Genomic DNA, 6,014 nt, shown 5'->3' on the forward strand with positions numbered 1-6,014 from the left:
ACTTCTGCTTTGAGCTCTCCCATAGCCAAGATTCCTTGCATGGATCTCGGTGGTTTAATCCTGACAAAAAGCGCAAATAAGGTACAGTAACTATAAGGATGCTAGGGAGCTTGCACATGGAATCTCTTGGACTCCCAGTAATTGCCTAGACTCTCTTTCTCTTGCTATATTTTTAAATAAGCACTTTGTGTGAGCATGCTCAGTAGAGTTTGATGAGTTCTTTCAAATATCCTCTTCAGCAAGGACATCCCTGTCTACACTTCCCCTACTGCTATTCCTCTGCTCTTATTTCCTTCATGGTATCTATCACTGTATGTAATTATCTTATGCATTTTTTTTTTTTGCTTAAATATTTACTTACATGTTCTAAAATGTAAGCTCACTCTGGGCAGGGTGTTTGTATTATTCACTGCTGTATTCCAGAGACTATAACAATGCAATCACTATTGATTGAATGAGTTAATGAATGAAATCATATTATATTTATCTAAAACTCTTAAATGCTTTAAATAGATCTTTACTATATTTGGAGCTTATTTTTGGACTTGGTGTAAGATGAGACCCTAACATATTTTTTCCACATGAAAGTCAGTTGTTCCAATACCATTTGTTGAACAGTTTAATGATTTGAAATCCTAATTTATCACCTAAATTCCCACTCATAGGTCTATTTTTAGCCTCTCTTCTATTACATTGTTCTATTTATCTATTTCTGCATCAATACCACATTTTTAGTTATTGCAACTTTATAGTGTACTTTGATATATAGAAGGTCAAGTTTTCTCTCATTCTTCTGTTTCAAGGTTTTCTTGGCTACTACTGTGCTGCTTCTCTTCCAGATGTACTTAAGAATTCCATAACACTATTATGATATTGGTAGAACTGCACTGCATTTATAGATTATCTGGGTAAAGTTTGACATCTGTGTCATATTGAGGCTTCCCAAGTTACAACTCTTCATTCATTCAGACTTACAGAATTTTCCTATAATATCGTATGAGCTTGGTACATTTTTTGTGATAGATCTTTGACAAACTTTTTTTTTCTGTCATTTTTGGTCTGGTTAGGATTTTCTATCTCTCTTGGGAGTCAATTTTGAAAACTTTTGCTTTCCTAGGATTCATCCATTTTCTTGGTATGCAGCAGTAAATCACACTTTTTCCCTATTTTTTGGTAATAATTGTGTGTTTGTATTTACGTCCCTCCTCTCATTCCTAGGTTTTGGGTTTTCTTTCTTTTATCAGTTAGGATGACTTCAGTTGGAAATAACAGGAAATTGTGATTCAAATTGGCTTAAACATTAAGGAAATGTATTATCTCACATAACAAAAAGTCCAGAGACAGTTTCTAGCACATCAGAACTCTTGGTCCACTTTTCTACAATTCTGTGAGCACTGCTCTTGAGCTAGCAGCAAGATGATTAGTGATTGGAGGCAGCATCATACCCAGACTGCTATAGAAAGAAAAGGACTATCTCTTTCATGTGTACCTTTTTATTTTTTATTTTTTATTTTTTTTGAGACAGAGTTGCAGTGGCGCGATTTCCATTCACTGCAATCTCCACCTTCTGGGTTCAAGCAATTTTCCTGCCTCAGCCTCCTGAGTAGCTGGGATTAAGGTATGCGCCACCACGCCCAGCTAATTTTTGTATCTTTTAGTAGAGACAGGGTTTTACCATGTTGGCCAGGCTGGTCTCAAACTTCTGACCTCAGGTGATCCACCTGCCTTGGCCTCCCAAAGCGCTGGGATTATAGGCATGAGCCACTGTGCCTGGCCTTGTGTCTCTTTTTGACAACGAGGAAAATTTTCTCGGAAGTTCTTCAACCATCTTCCTGTAATATCATATTGGTCAGGACTGGGTCACATGCTCATTCTTAAATCCATCATGGGAAAGGGGACTGAGATGACCGTAATTCACTTAGCTTAATCATTTGGAGAGTCAACCATCTTGACACTATCTCTCTGTTCATCCTAATCAGACTTACCAAAGGTTTGCTTTATTAGTCTTGTCACAGCTTTTGACTTCTGGCTCAAGTACTTTTGCTTGTTTTCTAATGTATTATTTCTTTCTTAGATTTCATTTATATTTACTGTATTATTAATTTCTAAACTTCCTGTTTTGAAACAGATTCACAAAAGGCTATACCTTTTCCTCTTCTGCCATTTTGGTCACACCCATTAGATTTTGAGATGTATGTATCCCTGTCATTGTTGTTTCTAAATCTATAACTTTAGTTTTACTTTCTTCTTAACCCAAAGTTTATTTGGAAGGGTGTTTTGTTGTGTTTGTTTTGTTCAAGACAAATGAGCACTACCTTTTTTGCCTTTTTTGTTTTCTATTTTATTGTGGGACAGTCGGTAAATGTGGTCTGTATGATTTTTCTGTATGTGAATATCTTTAAGTATACGTATGAAGACAATGTTTTCTTTCATTTAAAATAAAGCTTTGTTTTTTATTATAGCAACACACACGCTTAGTTTATATTGTATAAGAGAATAGAAGGCATATAACAAGAAATAGCTGTTTATTGCCCCTTCCCTCACATCTCAGCTCTGCTTCTCAGAGGCAACCATGTTCAATTATTTCAACTATGTCTTCTGCTAATTTACCTCCATATTTCCAAACAATACAATATGCTGCTATTTCTCAATTTTTCAATATTAGACATTATCTATTTGATTTCCTACTATAGAATATGAGGACTATTCTTATTATACCATGCTTACTCACTTCCCACTTTTCCTACCATGTGCTCCAACATAGCTTTATCACAATTTATGATTACTGTTTGTTACTGAGACAAATAGTGTTGTCTGATTATATTTCCCCTCTTGAACCATCTTTTCTTCCTCTAGAGATAATAAATGCCTCATTTTTGTAATTTTTTTTAGTTTTCTATGTGTTTATTAGCTTTTCCAAAGATTTTAAAAAATGTTCTAAGTAACTTTTTTTTTTTTTTTTTTGAGGCCGAGTCTCGCTCTGTCACCCAGGCTGGAGTGCAGTGGCCGGATCTCAGCTCACTGCAAGCTCCGCCTCCCGGGTTGCCGCCATTCTCCTGCCTCAGCCTCCCGAGTAGCTGGGACTACAGGCGCCCGCCACCTCGCCCGGCTAGTTTTTTGTATTTTTTTAGTAGAGACGGGGTTTCATTGTGTTAGCCAGGATGGTCTCGATCTCCTGACCTCGTGATCCGCCCGTCTCGGCCTCCCAAAGTGCTGGGATTACAGGCTTGAGCCACCGCGCCCGGCCCCTGTTCTAAGTAACTTAATACTATTTTCCATGTGGTCAAATGCACCATGTAGCTTTTCAGTTTCTCTTCCTTCCTTTTTTTTTTTTTTTTTTCCATTAGCAAGATGTCCCTCCTTTTTTGACACTGTTTTTGGTCATTTGATCTCTGGGCCTCTTGCACAGCTGTTGTCCTAGGACTTCTCTATCTTTTATATGAAATCCTGTTTCCTGAATCTTATGTCTTCATATTTCTTGGTTTCTTCCTTGTGTGGCTGCAGCATGTTTGCCAGGGTACCCTGAGAAAGGGTTTTCAGGTGATACAGTGGAGGCCATAATGCCTCACCTCATACTCACTCAGCTCACCTGAATTCACTTGCAGCTGCTGGCTGGGTCAATTTCTCCTGAGAATTAAACTAAGACAGGGAAAAATTAGTCACCTGCAAACAGTCACCCTGGGTAGGAGAGAGGCCCTAAGAATGTAACTTCTTCTTCTACAGAGTTTACAATTATCCTCTCACTTTTAGAATCATTCTTTAACCGTGTATTTTGTTGTACATGATTCCTCTAATTCCTGAACTTTTTCTAAGATCTTCCAGGAAAATTAGCTTGCTTTTCATTAGTATTCCTTTCTTTAGGGAAATAAACTCAATTCCCTATTACCCAATTTTCTGTAACAACATGACCAAGATTTGTGGTCATCCCAATGTTACTTCTTAGATATTAGACAAAAATAATGTTGTTAAATGGTTGAATAACAGAGATATCTTTATATCTCTGTTCATCTTAATTAGACTTGTCAGAAGTCTTTTTTATTGGTCTTTTCACAGAATTAGTTTTTGATTGTTTGATCACATCCTCCTTTTGTTTGCAATCTTGTACATTGTAATCTCTTCTCTTTGTAATATTCTTAGTCTTGAATAATACCAAAAAATATGTATAGATTTTCCCTACCACATTAGTCTCTCTGTTTACTGTACTCCTGTGCCCACTGGAATGAAATATTCCTTAATTTTTCTATTTCTGTTGAAAACCACAATTTCAACCGATAATTTAAATTATACAAATTGTATCTCAACAAGATTACTTAAGACTTATCAAACACATTGTTACATACATTTCTATAACTGTTGTCAGCCAAATAATTAAACACTTCAATCTATAATTTCTACATATCCAATGAGAATGTATGTCTTTTTTTTTTGAAGGCAATTTTATAACTTCATTTGATGTATTTGACGATCAGCGATTAGTTCTCATCCACATTGACTGTCCGAAGATTTTCGAAAGTGATAACAGGTACATAGGTAACCAAAGTATAGAGCTTATTTGGTGAATCTTCATCCTCATTACGTTTTCTGGACAGCCGCACATGGATTCGGTATGGGACATTCCTTATTCCTCTGGCCCAGACAGCTTTGTGGAGCCTGATATCAATGCGCACATCTGGAGTTCCCATTTCCTTCATGGCAAATTTCCGAATCTCTTTGAGTGCCCGAGGGGTACACTTCTTGAAGCCCACTCCATGGATACGCTTGTGAATGCTGATGGTGTATTCTCGGGTCACCACCTCGTTGATGGCAGAACGGCCCTTTTTCTTTTCGCCATCCTTCTTTGCTGGAGTCATTCTGCCGGGTCCAAGTTGGAAAGGAAGAGCGCGAGGCATTGTGGGAGAAGGAAAGCCTAGACTCTATGTCTTTTAATAGATCATGCTTTGGGTGTCAAGTCTAAGAACTCTTTGGCTAGCCCTACATCCCCAAAAATATGTTCTCCAGTTTTTTGTTTTTGTTTTTTAAGTTTTACAGTTTTACAATCTACATTTAAACCCAGGATCTCCCAGGCACAGTGGCTCACACCTGTAATCCCAGCTCTTTGGGAGGCCAAGGCAGGAGGATTGCTTGAACCCAGGAGTTTGAGACCAGCCTGACAACATAGTGAGACTCAGTCTCTACAAAAAAAAAAAAAAAAAAAAAAAAAAAGTTACGTGGGAAGTCCCAGCTACTTGGAAGGCTGAGGTGGGAAGGTTGCCTAAGTACAGGAGGTCGAGGCTGCTGTGAGCTATGATTGCACCACTGCACTCCAGCCTGAGCAACAGAGTGAGACCTTATCTCAAAAATGTACATAAGTAAGTAAATAAATCCAGGATCCATTTTGAGTTTATTTTTTATGAGGTATGATACTTAAGTTGAAGTTTATTTTTTTTCCTGTGGATGACCGATTGCTCCAACAATCATTTATTGAAAAGGCCGTCTTTCCTCATTGAATTGGTTTTGCACCTTTGTCAATCAGTTGGGCATATTTATGTGGGCCTATTTCTGGTTGTCTATTCTGTCCCATTATTCTGTGTCTATCACTCTGCCAATACCATACGATCTTGATTATTCTAACTGCATTGTAAGTTTTATAATTGGTTAGACTGATTCCTCCCAACATTCTTATTTTTCGAGATTTTTAAGCTATTCTAATTCCTTTGTCTTTCCATATACATTTAAGAATAATATTGTCTATATCTATAAAAAAATCACGCTAGGCCGGACGCGGTAGCTCACGCCTGTAATCCCAGCACTTTGGGAGGCCGAGACGGGCGGATCACAAGGTCGGGAGATCGAGACCATCCTGGCTAACACAATGAAACCCCGTCTCTACTTAAAAATACAAAAAATTAGCCGGGTGTGTTGGCGCGCCCCTGTAGTCCCAGCTACTCGGCAGTCTGAGGCAGGAGAATGGCGTGAACCTGGGAGGCGGAGCTTGCAGTGAGCAGAGATCGCACCACTGCACTCCAGCCTGGGCG

General features: G+C 38.3%; 1 pseudogene across 1 annotated transcript; it reads right to left on the reverse strand.

Annotated features, from left to right (window-relative positions):
- Positions 1-4,417: 4,417 nt before the first annotated feature.
- Positions 4,418-5,160, reverse strand: LOC101011943 (annotated as a pseudogene). Its single transcript, XR_637099.4, has one exon. The product of XR_637099.4 is annotated as a 60S ribosomal protein L31 pseudogene (transcript).
- Positions 5,161-6,014: the final 854 nt, after the last annotated feature.

Source organism: Papio anubis, chromosome 1, assembly GCF_008728515.1.
Source record: "Papio anubis isolate 15944 chromosome 1, Panubis1.0, whole genome shotgun sequence".
NCBI classification, from domain to species: domain Eukaryota; kingdom Metazoa; phylum Chordata; class Mammalia; order Primates; family Cercopithecidae; genus Papio; species Papio anubis.